This window comes from Microcebus murinus, chromosome 1 (assembly GCF_040939455.1).
Source record: "Microcebus murinus isolate Inina chromosome 1, M.murinus_Inina_mat1.0, whole genome shotgun sequence".
NCBI lineage: Eukaryota > Metazoa > Chordata > Mammalia > Primates > Cheirogaleidae > Microcebus > Microcebus murinus.
This window is the reverse complement of record NC_134104.1, coordinates 57601948-57625484: the sequence shown is the minus strand read 5'-3', so window position 1 is coordinate 57625484 and position 23537 is coordinate 57601948. Positions and strand designations below refer to the sequence as shown.

Genomic DNA, 23537 nt, shown 5'->3' with positions numbered 1-23537 from the left:
GTTAGTTTTAAGAGTGATGCCATGATATACATATGCTTTGTTAGGAACAAGTATAATTTCAAGGGCATCTTCAACAAAAATTAGGGGGGAAAGATAAAGGCTACTTAACCACCGATCCAGTGTCTGAAAGCAAAGGTTGAAAACATCATTGTACCATCAAGGTCTAGAAACGCTGCTAACCCCGAGCTGGTTGTTACCGTTTGAAAAGCCTATGGGTATTTGTTTTATTATTGTCTTACTCAATCCTTACTTAGCTGAGAGTATCTCACAAGGGAAGTGCTGTTCTGTGATGGTGTCCTGGACTTCGTTTTCTATTTGTTTCAGCACTTCAGTAAATGGTCTGTTACCTGCCATTATGACCTGCATGCATTTGCTGAGCAGTTTTTCAAATCAAAACAAAATTATGTGGCTGTGTTTCTAGAAAGCCAAACTATTTTCAAGATAGTATGGAATTAGAAACACACGTAGCCACATCCACGCAATTGCATGTTTATACTGAACATAAGAAACATAAGAATATTCAGGCATATTCATATTCAGGAACATATTCAGGAACATCAGAAAAGAGATTGGACAATACAAATATGGAAATACAGCTTGTTCAAACATTTACAGCCCATGCTCCTCACAGTGTATATATGTAGGAGTAACTTAGTAAAGAAGACGTGTGTGTGTGTGTGTGTGTGTGTGTGTGTCTGTTCCTTTTAATACTTTACTGGAGGCAAAATACACAAAGTAATTTTTTAAATATCGTAGTTGTTACTTTTAAGAGTGTAATAGCTGGGCAGTGACATAGGGGTCACGGACGGGAAAAGAGATAACAATAATACCTTTATTATTTACATGGTGATTTTTTTGTAAGTCCTTCCTTAAAGACAGGCTTAGATATTTCAAGCCCTCCTTAGAAAATTTTTTCAGCACCTTCTGTGCTCCAAATTGAGTCAGTTTGCATCATGTTTCAGTATAACTGAGTAACAGGCTAGCAAATTCCCTGCTTTCCTATTCACCAAAATCCAAAATAGAACTCACAAAAACTCCTTCCTTCATCCCCCCCACCTTCAAAAAACACCCCACCGTGGCCCCCAAGGGAAGAACAGACCAGGAAAAAAACAGTAAATAGAGCCAGCCCTGAAAGACAAATTCCCAGCTGTAACTATAGCACTTTGCTCAGTACTGTGAGCTTGCTAGAGCTGGCACATTTTTTATAATACAGATGCATAAATGTACCGTCTGAGGCAGAAGAATTGCAGAACCGCCTTTGGTGTTTCTTGACTGCATTGGTCTAAAGTATGTTGCACAGAAGTACCCCCCCAAATCCAGAATAAAAGACTTAATTAGCCATCTGACTATTTTTTTTAATTGTGATCTTCTGTGACTTAATTTTTCATATGGTTTATACAAAACTGCCTTCTTCCGACTTTCACAGCATTCTTCCACGTTCAGACTTTCAGGGTTTGTGTCTTACTCTCACACACACACACATGGATACACATTGACAGATCATATATTTAAAGTGAAATATGTAAATATGGACCACTCTAAAGTTTTTCTAAAGAGTGTGTATATGTGTTTGTGTATGTGTATGTTTGATAATAGATTGTTTCACATGGGGCATAAGATAGTCAAACCAATGGGAAATCATTGTTTAAAACTGAGATGTTAATCTTACTGGATGATGTGATACACATTACTAAAGGGTGGCTTATTTTATAAAGTACCCCTTTTTCTTCTCTAAAATTATTTTCTAGAATGAAAATGTTAAGATAAATAATGCTGATTAAAGTGAAAGGAAGGAAAAATATACTTCAGCCAGAGATCCAGTTAAACATCCAAAATTGGGCCAAAATTTTGTCCAAACTTCAAATCTGCCTCTGACGGATAAAGATTAGAAACACAAAAGTCTATGCAAAAGAGTGAAGGTAGAAAGGTCATTTTCAATAGCTCAGACTTGTGTTTGAAAACATGCCCTGCCTGTTCCTGTGTCCTTTGGGGCAAGTTAGTTCATCTTTAGGCCTCAATTTCTTTAGCCATAAAATAAGAACAGTAATAGAGAACTTGCTTAGAGAACTCTTGTGATGATTAAATGAGATAATACATGTGAAACATTTAGGCTGGTATAGGAGACAGAGAAAATGCTGCATAATAGCAATTATGTATCTAAATTATTTTAGCATTGGCAGTATCTTTAGAATAAGTGCTTAGCCTGGAGATGAAGATGATGCACACTTAAGTATCTTACTTCTGGCATATTTTTCAGTTTCTATGTGATGTTTCTTTAACCATAACATTGTTTTTCAGGGTAACATTTATTGCCCACTAACATTGTCTTAGGCACTGAGAAAGTGACTTGATGCACATCATTTTCTATAATCCTTACAACAGCCCTATAAGTTATCATTATTATGCCTATTTTTCAAATGAGGGAACTGAAGTTGAGAACGCATCAGCAGCTTGTCCACAGTTAGATAATCATGTAATATGGGGTCAGACTTTGTACCAGGCAGTCTAGTTCTAAACTCTAACCTAAGAAAATAATTGCAAGTAAATAAAAACCGTTGTACACAAGATGTTTATCATAGTGCTGTAGTTTGAATGTCTCCCCATAAGTTCATGTGTTTGAAACTTACTCCTCAGTGCAACAGTGTTGAGAAGTAGGGCCCAGTGATAGGTGATTATAGGTCGTGAGGGCTATGCCCTCACAAATGGATCAATGTCATTATTGCAGGTGTGGGTTAATTATCATGAAAGTAGGTTTATTATAAAAGCAAGTTTGGCCTATTCTTGCTCTCTGGTTCTCATATTCTTTTGCCCTTCTGCCTTCTGCCATTGGATGACCCAGAAATAAGGCCCTTGCCAGATGTGAGTACTTTGATATTGGACCTCCCACCCTCTAGAACTGTAAGAAATAAATTTCTTTTCTTTATAAATTACCCAGTGTGTGGTATTCTATTATAGCAACACAAAACAAACTAAGACACACAGATATACTTTTTTTGAGTTTTTGTTGTAGATATTCCAAACATACAAAATAGAAAGAACCCTCATGAGTTTCCTCACTCTGCTTCAACAGTTATCAGCTCACAGCAAATCTTGTTAGACATTTTTATATTATAAAAACCTGAAATAAGCTAGAGATTCAACTCTAGGAGGCAGGTTAAGTGTAGTATGACATATCCATTAGATAGAATTTTTGAGCCATTAAAACGTTTATGAAGAACCTATGATAGTATGAACATTTATACTACATATTAAATTAAATGGCAACATATATAATCACATAAATGGTATAACCACAACCATTTTCTAAAAATATTTGATTGTGAATTTTGAAAATCTAGGATTTTTTAGATTTTTTTCCTTACTACTTTACTATATTTTCTAAACTGTGTATCATGAGCATATTTTATTAAAGAAAAAATAATATTTCCCTAATACTCAGAAAAATATATCAGTGTATTCAGGTATAAAAAGAGGCTTATTTTCCTAACTTCATTATGGAAATAAGGTTTATGTAATAGAATATCCCACATAGCAGAATTTTCTCTCTTCTTAATTATCAAAATATTTTTTATTTTGTTAATATTGTTTTGATGTATAACATCTTAAATTTATATGTATATCCAATGTTCTTAGAATATACTTACCACAATTCAAACTTTTATAAATGATTCAGGGTTTTTTTCTTGAACTTACAATTTTGTTATGTTTTTACTAATGAAGGAGTGGAAGTATAAAAATAATGCTGTATATTTGAATATTATTTTATGGTTTTCAAGCTGTGGAATTACCATTTGGTCCTTATACTACAAGATTTTATTTGCTTCTGTGCTTATTTACCCCCAGAATGCTGTAATGTTTTCAGTTCTCATGTTTTCTTTTTATAGTTTTTATTTCTCTTCTTTAGCTATCAAGTTGCTCCTGGTTATGCAAGCCTGTAAGATCCTCATTCCTTCTCTGATGCACTACTTCTAATCTTCCTTAGACAGGAAAATGTAAAACCATGTTTAGATTGTGTATAAATTCCTGTATGAACCTATTCACTTGAGAAATATTTGTGAGTAGTATACTTTTATACTTAGCACTAGAGAGGATACACAGATGAGATACAAATCTCTCCCTCAAAGAAGTTTTAATCTAGCAACAGAGCTGAGACATGTGCCTACTTTGCTAGAATCCATAGTCAAAAGTGATGCGCTCTATAAAATTAGTGCAGATAAAGAATTCTTGGAGTTCAGAGGAGGGCTAACTGAGGGCTTCATCAGAAGAGGTGATACTGGATTTGGGCCTTGAAAAGCAAGAAGGATTTGAGCATACAAAGATAAAAGGAAAGAAAATTTCTGAAACCATGAGCAAAATATGGAAGAATCAAATGGTAAAGAATCTACAAAGAAGTGGTTGAGTTTAACTTGAACATGAAGTTTATGAAGTTGAGTAGTGGGAAATAAAGTAGTACAAGTAGATTGGGACTGGAAAGTAAAAGGACTTTATTACCAGGGCAAGGAATTTGGACTTTATTCAGTAGTCATTGGGGAGCTATTGAAAGTTTTCAGTGGGAGAGTAACATAATCAGAGCTGTGTCTTAGGAAGATTAATCTGGCAACAGTGAGTAAAATGGATTGGAGTAAGAGGAGACCAGAGGACACAAGATCAGGTAGGGGAGACTATTACAATAGCCCAAGTATAAAACAACGAGGACCCAAACTAGGGCAGAGGCAGAGGGAGTGAGCAGAGACAGCGAACTGATTTATGAGATATGGTAGAAGGAGAATTAATCCATTATATTTGGGGAACATGGAGAGGAAGGCACCAAAGACATCTCTATGATTTTGAACCTGAATGGAGTCATAAACAGAAACAGAGGGCAGCAGAGTGGGAGCAGGTTTGAGAGAAGGAAGCACGAGTTTAATTTTGAACACAGTAAGTGAAGATGCTGACAGGATTTCCGTGAGAGGTCCACTAGGCTTTCGGAGACCTGAGACTACAGTGCAGCAGAAAGTTCAGCCTTGGAGATGAAATCTGTGAGTCATCTCTGTCTCACTGGACAGAGAAGCAAAAGGCAGGGCTCATTAAAGAGACTTGAGGGATTTATGTGTGGTCTATTTGATACTTGTTTTGGCTGCTTGCAGGTCTTTTTCACTTTCTTTCTGTTCTTAACCATATTGGAAAGCCACATAAGTGGCTTGCAGATAAGTGAAGTATTGCTTTATATTAATACATACAAACACATATAACGAAGTAATTAGAAATATAGCTAATGGGGTCAATTTCACATTATCCTTAGTCTTTATCTTCACGTATAATATATTTCTGTGTGGCCTTAGAGAAATCACTGTACCTCTTACCTCTCTGGGTTCAGATTCCTCACCAGATAAACAAAGAGGTTAATTAAGTTCCCTGGTACCCACACCTGGTTGGAAGCAGCCAAAACTGACATTGAATCAGGATCAGTGGGGGTGGAGGGAGGGGTCAAGACTGAAGAATCTGTATTTTTAAATCTCCCTGTGTGCTTCTGACACACAGCCTGATTTGGAAAACACGAGGCTGCCTAGCCTCTTAGGTTCATTCCAGCTCTTACATGCTAGACTCAATCAATATTTAGACAAAATGTACCTTTGTTTTCACAACTTACAAGTGAGAAAACATATTCAAAACAAAATTTTACTGTCAAATTCAGTTCATCAACAAAACACTCCTCTCTCTCCTTTAGGTTAGGAGGGACTGTATGTATTTAAAGTATTTGAAAACCGCTATAACTTAGAAATTGCCTGTGATGTTACAAGATGGGAAAGAAATGTGGAGGGTTTGGAATGGCAGGGAAGAAAGCAGGGTGGATGAGAAACGCACTCATGCAGTGTGCTCTTCTCCAGCCACACCTGGGGCCTCCCACATACCCACATTCATGTGTGCCTGTGCTCTGCAATTGGTTTCAGTGCTCTGGCTGTTCAAGGCTTGTGGTGCTTGTGCTGCTTCTGATTGTACCTGTCAGATTGTATATATCGTATCAACATTTCAGACCCAGCACAGGTCTAGAGTGGAATAAAAGAGCCTGTTGAGATTCCAGTGGAGCAAATGAAGTCTTCTTTAATGGGCTCGTCTTTAACATGCCCTCTTTGTTTGGTTTGGTTTCCATCATACACTTCATACTTTAGCTTTCACATAGCTCTCATTATTAGAGCATTGCCTCAGCTTTCACAGGACGTACGCATCGAAGGCGCCCCCCGCCGCCCCCACAGGGTCTAGGGCATGCTGCAGTTGGGTACATGGGACAGAAGAAGGAGAGGACTGAGGTCTCAGTTCTGTCTTCACTTTCTATATTCTCCTTCCCCCTTCCTCCAATGAGGACACAGTTTGCTGTATTTGACAGGTTGGCCTGGATTAACCTAGGCTATAGAAACATGTTGGAATTTGGAAAAATCTGAGAGTTTCCAACTTCCAAATTTTGACATCCCATTTGTTCAGCAAGAGAAGCTACTCTAAGTAGGGAATTCTGCTAAGCTTTTAAATCAGAAATTGGTGACCAATTGTAGTGACTTTGATTGCACACTGGCTACTACCAGAATTCTAAGCGTACGTGCAAGAGTAGAACTAATGATAATGATGATGTTCGTACTTTACATTTATTTAGTCCTGGACAGTCTTTTCAAAGAATTCTCTTTTGTGCCCTCCCATTCCCCTGGGAAAATCCTTCTCTCATCCGCCTTTGTGCCACCACCCATGCCCCTCTCCCACACTTTAGCTCTGCGGTTTCCTTTCCACATTCAAACTGTGGCTTCTTGATTTAATTACACTCAGTTAGGTGGTCTGGTAACCTCGTTAAAGTAATTTACTCCAACGTGCGAATGAGGTTTAACCCTCTTAGAGAAATTTGTATTTTAAAAAATAACTTGTTAGACAACTGGGTTTTTATTCCCCCCTCAGTTAATGACATGTGAAGAAAGACATTTTGGAGTAAGGCCCTCAGATGCATCCTCTTTGCCCCCAGCCCCCTACACACAGTTATATTTACATTTGTAAAAGAGATAAACATGAAATCAGCCAAGCAGCCCTACGTATTTTCTCTCCCTCTCTCTCTTTGGAGGCTCTACATCCTTGCTGTAGCTATAGTTTCAGTGCAACGTGACACCTGTGTATCAGACACATGCTGGCTTCAGCCATGCTGGACCCGCCACCTTGGTTCCTGATCTGTTCCCACTCCAATTCCTGAGTCTTGGCTGCATCTTATATTTGTAATCCTAATACTGCTCTTTGAATTTACCCCTTTAGATTTTGTTCCCATACTCTGGGACATAGTTTAGTAAAGTAGTTGAAGCATAAGTTCAGATGGAGTCAGATGTCACCTACTAGGCATGTGACCTTGGGCCAGGTATTTATTTTCTCTAAGACTGAATGTTTTCATGTGTATAATATGAGTATTGTAAAGATTAAAAATGATATATAAATAGGATCAGGAACATTTCATTAAGACTTGAATACATATAGTTATTATTGTTAATAGTATCTATTATTTCTGCTCCCTTCATCAATGTCCATTTGGATTCCCTGTACTGATTCTACCTTAGAGAACCTGATTCTTGAGTGCTGTGCTCTGAATGTGACCTTTTCAGCTACATTTTATACACAAAATAGGTAATGTCAGAGACTGCATAGTTTCTGCATAGTTTCTGAATTCTAGTACATAATTCTATAAATATAAGCATATGTATGGGGATAATAAAAGGTAGGATTTGAAACCAGGCCTGCTCCAAGAAATCAGAGACTTATGTTATGGCTCCTGTGCCTACTCTTAAGTGTGAATTCTATATGCTACATAAAAATGAATTTCAGAGTCACAAGGTAGTGCTAAATAGAATTAAGGATATGATCTCTCTGATAACCATTGTACTAAGAAAGCAAGGTAAATTATACAAGGAAAATTATACAAGGAAAAGTTGTTTACATTTTAGGGAGGTATTTTTCCCTCCTAAAGGAGAAAGCAGAGATTTTGGGATCATATCTGGGTTTGCATGCAAACTCTACCACTTAAATTCCATGGACAAAAAGACTCTGGTTTAAGTGCATTGGTCAAATTATTTAATTTATCTAAGTCTCAGTTTCCTTATCAGTAACAGATTAATGATACCCACCTTCCAGACATATTATGAAGATTAGAAATTATGTATAAATGTCTGACATATTGTTTGGTCTAAATAAATATATTTCCTGGAAACCTATAGCCAGGTTTCTCTTCAGAATGAACAAGGAACTGAAATTATGCCTGTCTTCCACATATAACCTAGCTCTATATGTAAAAGCAAACAGAAAACTACTATAGAACATGAAAATAAATATTTTCCACATTCATATTTTTAACCCCAGTTTGTCCAATAAGAACATTCAGGTAGGCAAGTTGGATATAAATTAAGTAATTTTTCAACATTGATTTCTTAAAAGGAAGCTTTCAAAGGATTCCTAATGTACTTTAACAGCACAGGAGTATCTTTTGTTATTATGTAAGGGAAATATAGGGTAATCTGAGGCTGTGCTGTAAAAAAAAAAGCCATAAGAAATGATCACCTAACGTTTTATGGAGAAATACGGAGGCACTTAGTGAAACCTCACTAAAAAGAAACTCCGTATTTCAATATATTTAATGCTTAATTTCTAAGTAGAAATATTGTTTTTATCTAAATAAATCTTGAGCATTTTAGATAAGTTGAGAAATTATATGCTGAGTGTTTTTTGTTTCTTATTTCTAATGAATCAGTAATTTTGACCTTCGTTCCATATGCCTCTTTAATTTATGATGAATAAAGTAATACTGATTTTTTAAAAATTAATATATAATCTTAAGCCACCAAGTTTCCAAATTATGATATTTCCAATGGCAAATGAAATAACATGCTGTCCATGCAGTTTGTGATTTGAGGCAATTTGAACATCACGATAAGAGAGGGAGGGAATTATAAGCTGTGTTATAATTAAAGGTCTGTTGATTCTTCAGTTTAAATGCCATTGTTGAAAGATTTTTCACTCAGATGTCAAAGTCTGTGGCCAGCCAAAACTTGGCATGCTAGAACTCAGCCCAGGGAAACATTGTGTTCTACAGATTTAAAAACCAAAATCTGTTAAGAACAGAAATGTTGGGCTTGGGCTGATTTCTCATGAATCAGAACCAGAACATAGCCAAATACCACCTCCTCTTTATGAAAGGAAGTAGTGCAGGTGGATATTAATGGGAAATGTTTGTTCAGATGGAAAATGAAGGGAAATTATCATTAGATGTCATCATACAGTGCACTGGGTTAGACTTTTATATAATTAAAGCATGTTTCCTTGAGAAATTCAAAACATTTCAGAAGCTTCTTCTAGTTAATCCTTCATGGGTGTTAAGTGGGGAGTAGTATTTACCCGTCTTGCAAGATTTTCGCATTGAGGTTCAGTTTCTCCACAATCGCAACCCTGTTGCTTGGAAAACTTGAAGCAAAACTTTATTTTCTTAAGTCACCACCTAGAAATATTTTCCCAAACAGCATGTTTCCCTTTCTTTAATTAGAAATTTACAAACCAGTAGCCTATGAGCTGCTTCTAACTAGCAGATACAATTTTTAAAAATGATTTTTGGGTCTGGAGAGTATTTTAAAATAATTTGAACCAGCCTTTCAAGATAAAGAGATTTCACAAAAAAATTCAAATTTTTCCAGCTTCTGTCGAAAAATTAGAGATCTGACAACATTAGATCTATATCTACACACAGCACGAATATCTGGAACTGAGTAGCGCTGCTCTCTTCAGACAAGACTTGTGTTCTCTACAATTTGACAAAGTCCCTGTCACCGCGTACTTTATGCCACACCCACACCCACTCCCTTCATTTACTCTTCCATCCTGGCTCCTAGAGGCATTTTACTTTTCTTTCCTGTGATATCACTTGATAAAGTTTCCCCAAATTAATTTTCAATAAATAATAGCATTTCAAAGGCTATGTGCAATGATACTCAAAAAACATTATTGAAAATGATAAAAATCTGCATGCATCCAAAATGTCCAAAATAAGAGAGTGCTTAAATATATGTTGATATTTTCCATTGAGTAGAATACCATGTAGGAATAAAAACTATATGTCTTGGAAAAATGAATGCAGGTTACTAAATAATATATACACCAAGATCCCTATTTTGTAAGAGAAAAAGTATTCATACATATAGGAAAAAGGCTAAAGTGATGTGTAAGGGAAGTATCAGAAAAAAATACATACGTGCACAAAAAAATACATACAAATAAGTTAGTAAGTCAGTCCCAAGGGTAGCTTTCCTGGATCCCCTTCTACATGGCTTTCTTACTCCATTTTGGCCCAACAGTTGGAACACATGCTGAAGTTGTTTTTTAACTCTCTATCTAAAGCTTATTGTCTTTCTTGCCTCTGTTCTCTAGAGGATATAATCAAGAATAAGACTTCCATAATTGTTTCAAATACTTGAAAAAGATATCCTTGCTTGCTCACGTGCTAGACTACCACTATGGTAAAGCAAGAGAACCAGTTCCTTTGTTGGCTTTGAGTTGATTTGTTCTTCTAAAGCACCTTTTTCTGACACCAAAAATTATTCAAAACTTTTAAAAACATCTTGGAACAGAAAACATGCACATAAATATGCACTTAATAACATGACCACAAAAACCCTTAGAGGCTAGTACTAAAACTCATCATCACAAAGGCATCAGCTTTATGGCAACCATAGGAAGCAAAGCTCCCGGGTAAAGCCATCTACGCATTATTCAACAAGTTGATAGGAAAGGCTCAAAAATACTGGTTGAGTAAAATACAAATAAGTTCACACTCCCACCCAGGAATAATTAATTTGCATAATTGTCTTTTAAATAAAAATCAAACAATTAAGTTTGTATTCTACTAACTTCTTAAAACTTCCAGCTATAGTTCATTCCAGAATTATTAATGCCATAATTTTTTCCTAGAAAAAAAATGTTTGTTTATGTGTGTGGCTGTTTGCATACATGATTTTAGGGGAAAAGTAGAACGGAATAAAGTTGAGTACAGTGATGAAGACTCTAGCTCTTAAATATACCTTTTCCTCCCAGTGCTAGGTTCACTGTTTAGGATTTGGCTGTTTTGACCATCTCTCTCCACTTGTTGAAGCATTCTTTACCTTTGAGCTCCATAGCATCTGTTTTCATGGCTCTCCCATTCATCTGAAAATCCTTCTTGCTCTATCATCCATTCTCCCTTCATCTGCCCACAAAGTGTAAGTTTGCCTTTCTTTCTCCCCTCAGTGCATTCTAGAAATCTGTGGGCAGTTTCATGGAACCCATATAGCTGTAACCAGACCTGTGGATCACCTCCCTGAAGATCTAAGTATCTAATCCTGGCCTTTAGACTCTGGTACTACAGATGTGGGTTTCCCGTGCCTAACTGCACATTTCCACCTACCCAGGTGTTCTACCCATAGTATCTCAAACTCCTAGAGATTCTAGATGCTAATCGAATTGACCCCAAACACACTGTATGGTTTCCTATCACCCACTTAAATTCATTCTGTACCCCTTTCCTTTCTCTCCCATTTCTAATTGCTGGAATTTTTCCCATATTCCAAAGTCCATCTCAAACACTACCTGCTTCAGGTAACTTTTTTCAGTGTCCGCTGTCAAATGATATTCCTCAAGTCACTAAACCCTACAAAATTTGGTTAGCAAAACTTTATGATATTCACTTTTATTTTACATTATGTTTTAGTTATGTGGTATTTATTTTCTCCCATATCTAAATATTAGGTCTATGGATTCTTACTTATCCTTGTAGTTATTTTCTAGTGCTGAGATCCTAGCAGAGTCCTTTGATCACAGAAGATGCCCATTAAAGATATATTGAATTAAATTGGGTTTATGTATCGATGCTTGTGCATATGTTATAAATTGAGAAGCCCAGAATGTCCACCTGCCCAAAGTGTCTCCCCATTTTCCAGGCCGTAATATCTTGCTTTGGAGATTTTTCTCTTCTATAGATGTAGGGGATTTTCCACAAATTGGGTGTTTTTGTTCCCTAACAAGTACACTACTGGCTGGGCAACATGTGATTTCTACTACCTTCTAATATCCACTCATTATCCCCTTTGCTCATTAAGGGAGCAGAGTCTTAAAAAGAATAGGCCAGGGGCCAGGTGTGTTCTCAAGGGGGGGTAACAAATAGGAAATGGTCGATAAAAGAGACAGGATAATGGACAGGAGCTTCTGCTATGCCACTTACTAGTTGTATGCTTTACTTTTTTCATCTGCAAAACTGGGCAATAATAATAAGTTCTACTTTAGAGAGATGTTATGAGGACAAAGTAAATAGATGTAAAGTACTTAGAATAATATAATATCTGGCACATTGTAAGTACTAATAAGGTGCTGGCTATTATTAATATTAAAGATTGATTTATGGCATACATACATGGAATATATAATACATATATATATATATACACACACTCACATATTTAAAATATGTATGCTTAATAGATAACACACACACACACTCATATTTAATAGTTGTTGTAATTGTTATTTTACCCCTGGAACCTAATGGCAGATCCCAAGAAACTCGTGGATAGTCAGAGATCTTAAATATCTGGGAAGAATGGAAGATGGAGGATGAGGGATGTAAAAGAGAAGAGCTACCTGGCTTTGTCAGACAGACCTGGGGTGAAGCACGACTCTGCCACCTCTTAACTATGCACCTTGTGGAAGTTACTTAACTTCTCAGAGCCTCAGCTTCTTCATCTGCAAAACAGGGGAACACCTGTGTTTTACATTTGTTTTGAAGATTAAATGAGTGTCCATTCTCCATAATCATTCTAACATTGCACTTCCTTCTTTTGGTGATTCCTATCCTTTTCCTGAAATTCCCATTTGTTTCCTTGACAAATTAGATTCCAGACTTTTTGTTCTGAGCCAAACTTAGAGGAAACAGGTGTAACTGTTTCAGAAAAATGGTGGCAGCACCAGTTAATGATTTCAAATTATTAATAATTTAACGCAGTAGTGAGATGTTAAAATATGTACCAATTAATATGCACCGAGCCTAATAGAGAACAAACACTCCCCAAACTGTAGCTAAATCCTTAATCTAGAACAAACTTACCAGTCAGACCAGGTTTTTTTTTAAATAAAATATCTTCTACCTATGGAAATAATTAATTGTGCTAATCCACAGGTTTTATAGTTGGTCATGTTTTTTTAAAGTACAAGAATTTAGGTTTTTACCGAAAACAAAAAGTCCGTTTCACTTAGTCATATTTTTGAAGTAGTACATGGGGGAAGGGGGGGGGGGAGGAAAGACAAAGAGAAAAAAAACCTGTCTTGAAAATATCTACATCCTCCTGAATATTGGGATCTGAAAGAAAAAGAACCTTGTAATGTACCTTCTCACATTTAGTCCTGTTCTTGTAGTGCTGTGATGTGGCACTTAATGCTCTAGGGGACCCAGAGCAAGTGTTACAAATGCAACCAAAAGTCTCATGAAAATGAGCCTCTTAACAGTGTGTGAGCTGGTCTGCAATGGCCTCAGGAAATCCCCCCAGCTATTCACGTCCTTTTTATCCACTACATTCTCTGACTCAAAGGGAAACCTCACTTCACCTCCTTGACCAGAATTGAGCAGACATTGATTTGGTTACCTACAGTTTTATTTATTCATTTATTAGTCTTCATCGTTTATAGTCCACCAGAACAAAAGAATATGTCTTTTCTTTGCATTCATTTAAGTTTAAGGATGTGCAAATGTTGTTTGTGGGAGAGTGCATATTTATGTTTATGTAATGTTATCAGTAGCTTGCTTTAATTTAAAATATTTTCTGTCAAAACTGTAGTACATAGAAACTCACCGTCACCGTCATTGTACAGAATGACTCTACTTGACACATTAGCTGAATTCCTAAAATTGTCACATGTAAAGTGAGCCTTTTGAAAGAGAATCATGTTTTTTTATTCACTTCTATAATTAGTCAGGTGAAGTGTCACATGGGAAAAATAAGTGGCCCAATGCATATTTTTTAAAAAAATTAAGAATCACAACTTTCACCTCAGTAATAATGATGCATTTATCCATGGACGTTCTATGTGCATTAATTGTCCCCCAATAAAAGCCATTTAAAAATGGATGCAATTAAACAGATGATAGGATGGAAGCAAATGTTATTTGTAAACCACTATACTGGAGGCAATGGGAAATTCAGAGATGTATAAGTCAAGGCTTGTCCTCAGTGAGCATATAGTGTAGTTAAAGATGCATAGCAGAAAATGTGGAATTGTATACACAATTAAAAACTTAAATAATAGTTCAAAATAATCAGAGATATTCTTTGCATAATTACATTAGTGATTTATATCAAAATATATCACACAGTTAATGTCTCTTCCAGTTAGAGGACTCACTCAGTACCACATACCATTATAGCTACCTAAATAGCAACAATGCAGGAGCTTTTCACCAGAATTCAACTCATAGCTTTGTTTAAACAAAGTTTGGGCAATTCAAGCAATAATAATTTGCACTGTGGCAGAATACATGTTTCTGTTCTTTTAAATGTTGAGCACCCAGTAGCTTTGCTACAAATTTTCTTTCAGGAATGCTTGTTGAACTGGTGGACTTTTCTAAATAGATCTTGGGTATTAAGCAATCAAAGAATAGCCATTAAGGATATTTTTACCCCTTCAATACCAGCTTTGGATGCTATACTTTCTTTAATTTTGTAATACAGGAATTTTTTCTTACTTAGGGAATATGTTCAAAGTTGAGGTGCCCAAAATGGAAACATAATAAATTCTGCAGCAATATTTATTTAATATATACCTAATCATGATCAAAATGGAGATTATATAGGGCCTTAGTTACTACTATAGTTATAGCCTGACAAAGAGATTAATGTAAGTTCAGGGGAAAACCATGGAGGCATGCACAACTTAAATGTCTAAAAAAAATGCAAGCTACCATACCCAATATACATACCTTTCTTTTCCTGTTGAAGAGTAAATAATGATACATCAATAATACCAAGCAAATGAGACCCTTAGTTTACAAAGCATTTTGGACACATCATCCATTTTGATCTTCAGAACAACTTGTAAGATTGGTAAGGCACATGGTATTCACCTTTTACAAATGAAAAAATCTATGACGTTTAAAAGGACAGATGACTTGCTTAAGGACACAGAGCTCTCAAAAGGTGCAGCTGCTTCTCCTGATGCACACATTGTGACTGGCTCCGAGGAAACAGCAACCCAAATCTTTGCCACACCACAACTGCCCTACAAGGCACTGAGGAGTTGCAAAAATGTGATGTTAGACTTTAATCTTAAGAAAATGAAAGAGCCCTCAGGGCAAAATTTATACATGTTATGATTTCATGCAAGTAGGAAAACAGATAGTTAGCTATTTTCTATAAGGTGTTTCTTCCTCACTTACACATAGCTGTTGGTAAATACTGTAAATTTTCATTACTCAGAGATTAGATAAAATCCTGATGATTTCCATAAAAATCATGGTTATGTTATAATCCAGTTATATCAGAGTTCTTTTCAACCCACTGAGAGTGTGGACTTCAGTATCTAGAAGGTCAATCCTGATATGAACAATCCTTTCCACCTACCAGGATTTACATCATTTTCATTGAAAACTATGTGAACGTAATTGGTTGTCTTTGAACTGGCTTCCTGAAGCTTTTTTCTTTTAAAAATATGATATGGAAATGAAAGAGATCATGGGCCACTTTACTAACCCGGGTGTCACTAGAAATTGATTAAGTATTGTGGTTCTGAATAACGTAAGCCACAAACTTTCATTGGCAATACAGAATTCAAAGCTATCATTAAATTTTGCTGCCAGATGAATAGAAAAATAGAATTTCAAATCAAGAAATTCAGCACTTGGTTCCAAAGAATAAGAATATCAGTGTGTCCTCCAATCAATATCACATCCTTTAAACATCTACAGACTTCCAACCTTCATTTTGGCTTGGATAATTGGACATCTGTAGCTTCTTGAACTTTGTTACTATTATTATCTTGGAGCCTCAGTTGATATGAAATATCAAGGTGATATCCCCAACACCTTGGGGATATCCCAGGATACTCACAATCCAAATTGATGTTTCTTTCCTAATAGTAACCCTGAGGTTATAAAATGTTTTCATATTCATCATCTTATTAAATCCTACATTAACATTTTGCAGAGCAATTATTATCATTATTATTCCCTTCTTATAGATAAGGAGGCAAACAGACTAAGAACATGGGCTAAAGCCATATAGCTGGCAACTGACAGAGCCACAATTGCACCCGGATCAGCAGCCGATCTCATTCATAGTCTAACGTGTTTTCATTAGCCTTGCTGAGTCTCATGGATTTACCCTATGACAGTTGTTTTCATCTGGCTTTGGGGTCACCTAAAGAGCTTGTTAAAATAGAAGCACTCACACATTCATCTCTGAGCATCTGATTCAGTAGGTCTACGGTAAGGTCCAAAAATGTCCATTTCTAACAAGTTTCTAGGCAATGCTGATGCCACTTGTCCAAGGACTCTCTTTTAGGAGCACTGTCCTGTAGAATATATGCAGAAACTGAATGGCAGTAACACATTAAGGCAAAGGGGTCTTATAAGAAGAAAATTTGTTTTGCAGATGCTGCCTTTTTTCTCCATTTGTGACCTCCATTGGTAAAGTATAGGACAAATGCTGGCTGGAGAGGCTAGCAAGAGAGCACCTCACGGGTTTGAATGAGTTCAGGTCTTCTGGCACTCAAGAACTAGATGCTGAAAACTTTCAGTTTGATTCTAACTAGTACTACTATTATAGATTAATTTGGAGATATGATCACCAAACACCAATCTAGAGCTGCTATGAGACAGGACATGAGAAAATGTGGTTAGACAGATCTGCAGGCAACTGATCAATTAATCAAAGGTCTTTAGGTAGATTGGTTCATGTCAACATAGAGGGAAGTTCTTATTGGCAAAAGGCAAAGATCCATCCTTGACTTATGCTAGTCAATATTTTCGTGAAGACTGGTAAGAGTTCTTATATCACAAGCTCAGTTTGAACCAACATGGTAATATATCTGTTAAAATAAAATTTTTCAAAAAGAGCTAAGAAATATTTCAGCTATGTTGAAAGGTAATGCCCAGATCAAGGTAGTTAATGGTCCTTGTGTTAATTTCCTATGCGGTTATAACAAATTATCATAACTTTAGTGGTTTAAAACAGTGCAAACTTACTCTCTTATAGCTCTGAAGGCCAGAAGTCTCAAATCAGTTTCACTGTACTAAAGCAAAGGTGTTGGTAGGGCTGGTTGCTCTTGGAAGCTATGGGGGAGAATCCATTTCTTGTCTTTTCAATCTTCTGGAGTACTCTATACTCCTTGGCACATGACTCCTTCTTCAAATGACTCCAACCTCTTGTTTCTGTCATCACATCTCCTATTAATGACTCTGATCCCCCTGCCTGCCTCTTATAAGAACCTTTGTGATTACATTTAGAGTCTACCTAGAAAATCCAGGATAATCTCCCCATTTTAATAGCCTTAATTTAATCATATTTGTAAAACTCCTTTGCCATATAAGGTAACATCCACAGGTTCTGGGGATTAGGACATGGGTATCTTTGGGAAGGTCATTGTTCAGCCTGCCATAGTTTCTTTGTGGTGTGTTGACCACGGCTATGAAAGGTAAGAGTATAAAAATCATCTTGCAAAGTATGAGTGAGGAAGAATGTGGGACCAGGGGCAGACAAAGTGTGTTTTGGTACTAGTTTTACCTCTACCAAGTTGTTTGACCTTAAGCTCGTCAGACAAAGCATTTCTGCCACTCAGTTCTTCTTGGTAAACTGAGGGAACCAGAGAATCTCCTAAATACCTCTGCTTCTATAAAATCTGTCAGGCTGTTCATAAACAGCGTTTAAAAACCAAGTGCTTGGCATCTCTAATATTTAGGATAAATCTTGTCTTCTTTTGAGTTAAAAATTCACTTAAATTTTGAATTTAGAATGTATTATCCAAAAACTTCTTGTTATAAAAATAATGGTGAAGCTATTAAAATAACCAATGAGTGCTTTTAGCTAGCTAATGCTTAAATATCCTACCCCAAAATACTGCTTTAATCTAAACATCAAATTACTAATTTTTGGATAAGTATATATTTTTTACATATTGGAAACTTGAGGCATGGAAAGAAAAAAATTATATTTGCATGTGAACTAAGAGAATTAATATTTGCTGTCTCTAGCTTTTCTGGGATATCATCTCCCACCATGGCAGGTGTGATCTGAACAATACATTAAATACGGCAGGCAGAGTGGAAAGACCTTGTCCTTGAAAAGCTTGGTCTCAAGGCATAAGTAACAAACTAGAGGGGAGACACAGAGAGACGACTGTCATTATTTTAGGAGTCAAAAGGGTAGGAAAGGGTGCTTTTTTAAAAAAAATTTACTTTGTCTTGTTCTCAGATAAAGGTGGAACTTGACCACTGATTCTCAAAAGGAAATAGAACTAGTTGGATACATATCTCTCTATAGCATTAGGGTCATCCTATAAACACCAACTTTAAATGGTGATTTACAGAGGGCCACAAAGAATAATTTGGAAGTTTATAAGAAGGAAGGCTTTGAGAGCTAAACCAGAAAAGGTGCTTGAAAGTAAATCAAATTATGGTATACATTGAATTATGGCATTTATTATTATGTGCAGAGTATGCATGGAATTTTGAACTAAAAGCTGAGGAAGCAAAGGTCTAAAAACTCTCATACATAGTAAATAAGTTAACCCTTTCAACTCTTATTTTCTTTATTTTCTATATTAGATGACTTGTTCATACAAATATACACTAAAAGGGCCAAATAAACCATGCTCTGCCATGTATGCGTCTACCTATTTGTGCACATGATTAAAATGTATGCCTCTGGGAGAGTTTCTTTAGTATCATGCAGACCCTGTATTTCAGAAGTCAAGAATTCTTTGGGAAAAGGAGAGGGGTTGTGCCTGTTTATGACTGTGAAACTTTCCTAAGCTTATTAAATTGGGATTCTTTGTCCTTTTCTTCTATAATTTGAAGATTATTCTAGTAATATGTTTGGAGATGAAAAACCCTGCCAAGTAAGTCAGGGTCTAATAGCTGGATTAATAACTGTTCTAAAACCCAGGAGTTCAGTATGTTATACCATTCAGGACCGAGTCACATTTTCTACTGCATAAAATCAGAGTTTTCATTGGTGTTTTAATCCTGGTAACTACATAGTATAAGGAAATCAGCTTATTATGAGCAGGTCATCAGCTCTGGAAATATCTGCCCATTAAAAAAACTCTGATTGGAATCCTGTCACCAAGGAAATGGTTTAAAAATCTGTTTATTTCAGTGCCAAACAAAAATCTTAGCTTCAACTAGTTGTCTTTATTTTGCAGTGACTTTAATTCTTTGGCCCATTCACTGATTTACTACATGGCTACTACATACGCACTGATCATATAGGGAAAAAAGCACCCTAAAGTATTATGCAGACCTTAAATATAACTATATGTTTGTATGTGTTCATATGCTTTTTTAAAGAGCACATTTGTGACAGGAAGTGAAGAATAGCATAGTCGGGGAAAAAATTAAAGAGACACGATGTAATTATCCGAACTGGAATTATGCCAATTAATAACCCATGTGCTAACACTCCCCTCAAAGTGCTGAAAATGCCGTCAGATATTTAAATGCCTTGGGTGGTCATGGTCAGTAATCCTCACCACATCCATTTGCAACACCAGGCAGGGCCGTGGCTCACCCTGGCTTGACGAAGGACTGCACCTGAAGTGAGCTACAGAAAAGATACAGATTATATAATCTGAGCACAAGGTTCTCTCAAGTGATTGTGCATAGATTTTTATTTGTCTCTAATGAAATCAAAATACTGGTGTTTTATTCATTTGTTCATTTAGTCAACAAAAATTTACGTGGTGCTAGTATAGCACCACGGCTGAGGATTAAATGCAGGCTTTGAATCAGATTGCCTGCATTTTATCCCCAGCTCCATATTTACTAGATGTGGACCTTGAGCAAGTTACATAACCTTTCTATACCTTAGTTTTCTTTTCTATGAAATGGGGATATTGGTGGTAGCTAATTCATATAGGGTTGTTGTGACACTCAAGTATGATTTTTGAAAATGTAAAGCATGTAGCAGAATGTTTAGCACCAATCAAGCACTCAGTATTATGTTAGCCATCATTATTATTATAAGCCAGGAAATACACTAAAGTCTGGGAATAAATAGATAATACAATTCCCATATGACTTAACATCCTTGAAGTTTAGATTGTAGAAATTGAGGGTTCTAAACTTTACAGTCTCTATTGCCAATATTTTCTTTTTTGTTGTTTTCTTTTGGGGGGCTGTTTGTTTTTGTTTTTTGAGGTAGGGTCTTGCACTGTCTCCTACACTAGAGTGCAGCGGCATCATCATAACTCACTGCAACCTTGAACTCCTAGGCTCAAGAGATCCTCCTGCCTCAGCCTCCCAAGTAGCTGGGACTATAGGTGAGCACCACCACCACCCCTGGTTAATTTTTAAAATTTTTGTAGAGGGTCTCACTGTGTTGCTCAGGCTGGTCTTGGTCTCAAGCAATCCTTACTCCTCAGCTTCCCACAGTGCTAGGACTATAAGTGTGAGCCACCATGCCCAGCTCCAGCCCTACTAATAGAGGTCTGTATATTAGATCCTCACTTTGCTGTATGCTTTCATGTCTTGAACCTGTATGATTTGAATATAACACATTCAGCACCTCAATAATATACATTTTTGTTTGCATCCTCAGGTTATGCCTTGCTCCATAATAACTACCATGTAATGACTCACCACATACTCTATATATGTTAGCTCATGTCATCTATAACATTATAGGACCAAAACTATCACCTTTTATAGATAGGAAAACTGAGGCTCTGAGAGTGGATGCAATTTATGCAATGTTCTAAAGATGTGTTTGCTCCAAAACTCACACCCTTTTTACTCAATTCACCAGCATACATATACTAAGAACTTAACTGCTCTCCTCTGGGCTCTTGCCTATCTGGTACTTTGGGACTTATAAGAGGGTCTGCCAATGTCAAAATAACTGATTGACTCCAAACTGATTAACTGTGGACCATGTGTTTTAGGCATGGTGCAGAAGCCCTTGTTAAAGAGGTTGGTGTGTAAATAAACTAAATTACTCTGGCTGTGACTTCTCTCAAATTACTTGACTTTGAGTGGGTTCCCAGGTGCCTGACATTTCTTTCGGTTTTATTCTTTCACCCTAAGTAGCAACGTTGTTGCTGAAACATGACTGAGAGATGGCTTTTTTGCTTTCATATACACCATGATTTTTGTTTTAGGACAAGAGACTTAATCTCTCCAGTAACATCTGATGGCACTGTTTTCTTCATAAGCACCTCTTTCCCCCTTACAAAAATGTGCCCTCAATTATCTGTGGTCAAGAGGGAATCCTTGCTGAATATGATCTTATGTGTCCCCAAAAGATACTATCAAATTCGTGAGCAGATAATGTAGTTTCTCCTTTCTATTTTAGTAGTTCGTTTTCAATTGAAATATATTGGAAAAGTTGTCTATAGCTAATCTTCCAGGTAGAAAATCTCATCGGTGATTTAAAACTACATTATAAGCTGAAAGTTTCGATCTCTTTCACCCACAATGTACCTATATTTTAGAAATGAGTTTTATAAGAAAACCACATCTTCTTACATGGTAATATATATATCAGATGATGTTCATAGAGTGAATTGTAAACTCTAGGTGAGGTCTTTGTACATCAATCCACCAGCCTTCGTTAGCTTGAAAATGTGACACAAGCTCTACCTTGCTGAGACAGGGCCTTTACAATGTTATATTTTTCTGCTTTTCTCTGAAAATGAATTAAGGACTTAAATCTTTTATCCTTAGCTTTCAAAATGGAGATATATTGGCTATTTAAACATTTTGAAATACTGGAGGTTTGTGTGCTGACTCCATAGATGGAAGAGTCTTGTTATTCTGGAGACAAGGGTGATTTCCCTACCTGTTGGGCCAGATCTTTAAAGAATACTAGAGGTTAGCTGGCATGATGGAAAGATCACTGGCCTGGTGGGCCTCTGGGATCCTGGGTTCTAGTGTCGACTCTGGGCCTCAGTTTCCTCATTTGCTAACCTGGGAGTTAGAGAGATTGATCTCTGGGGCTTTTTCTAGCTCTGTATTCTCTGAGTCTGCAAATCGCTTTCAGTGTCTGCCATAGTCTGCCTTGCCAGCTCTGTTTGTCACAATGATTAATCCATTTTAACTGTACCTTGGAGTGTCCCCGGGAGAGGAGGATGGATGGATTGTTTTGCACCTATTATTGCATCAGAACTTTTGCCTTTTTAGACAAGATCGTGCCGTGCCTAAAATCTGTCTGCCTGTCTGCCCACTGACTTTGTCTGCGCTGATCTCTTGCCACGGTGCCTCTTCTTCCAGCATCCATCTCCCTCCAAGATCTAGATTCGGCATCTGACTGTACCTGTCTTGTTCTCTGCAGCATCTGTCTGCTACACTCCTAGACCATCGTCAATAAACTTTCACACATTACATGAAAACCCCTAATATGTTGGCACCTGCACATAAATATCTACGGTTCATAAAACTAGGGGAGAAAACTCCTTTTTTTAAAGACCTCTATCTAGTGCCATTTGTATTTGCACTTTTTGTTTAGTTGTAAGTTTTAATAGTTCCCCCTTTGAGGATTTGTCAGTACGAGCAGTATTGCTTATCAGAACACACCAACAGTCTTTTTGTAATATTCGCTTTTCCCCTTTGGTTCAGCCGAGCCTGCTGACAGATCATTCAAATTCAATTGTTTTATGTCTAAGCCGAACAGCTAATTAAAGTAGGGATGATTAACCTGACTGGCAGTGCCGCTCTCCCTCTCGCGCTCTCTCTCCCTCTCCCTTTCTCTTTCTCCCTCCCTCCTGTTCCAATCAGTCTTTTTCTCACACACTCTCTCTCCCCGTGTCTCTCTCTCTCTCTTTCTCTCTCTCTCTCCCTCTCTCCCCCCCTTCCCCCTCTCTCTTCCTCTCTCTCAGTCTCTCTCTCCCTCCCTCGGTTGGTGTCTCTCTCTCTCTCTCTCTCTCTCTCTCTGTCTCTTGCTCTACTGTTTTTTTTTTCCTCTCTCTCTCTCTCTCCTAAACGTGGTCTGCTTGCTGATGGCAGAATGGCACTCGGAGATTTGTGCATTGTGTCTGGTTTCCTACGGGCAGGCTGACCCAGTGCCTCCAGGGACTTATCAATAGACCACTCAGAAGAGACACAGACAGGAGAGAGGAGGAGGGGTGGGGGGAGAGAGAGAGAATCAATATCAAGAATAGAAGGAGCTCCGAAGCCATTTTTTTTTTAAAGAAGTATCGGGACTTGGGAGAGGGTGACAAAGAAGGTTTTTCAAAGAGGCAGTGGAGGAGGTTCTAATAAATTTGGAAGGAAACAGTTCCCTGTCTTGGGAAAAGGAGAACTCCTGACTGATTAGCATTCACACCAG

At 37.0% G+C, this 23537-nt stretch overlaps 1 protein-coding gene across 23 annotated transcripts in view; it reads left to right on the top strand.

Annotated features, from left to right (window-relative positions):
- ZBTB20 (zinc finger and BTB domain containing 20) overlaps positions 1-23537 on the top strand; it is a 760184-nt gene that overhangs the window by 617172 nt on the left and 119475 nt on the right. For 2 of the 23 annotated variants that reach the window (XM_012787586.3, XM_012787588.3), the window contains exon 1: positions 1-23537. This exon is cut by the window's left edge and continues 5316 nt beyond it. The exons of the other annotated variants lie outside the window; for them this stretch is intronic. The gene's annotated coding sequence lies outside the window, so the exon portion shown is untranslated. 23 annotated transcript variants of the gene reach the window in all.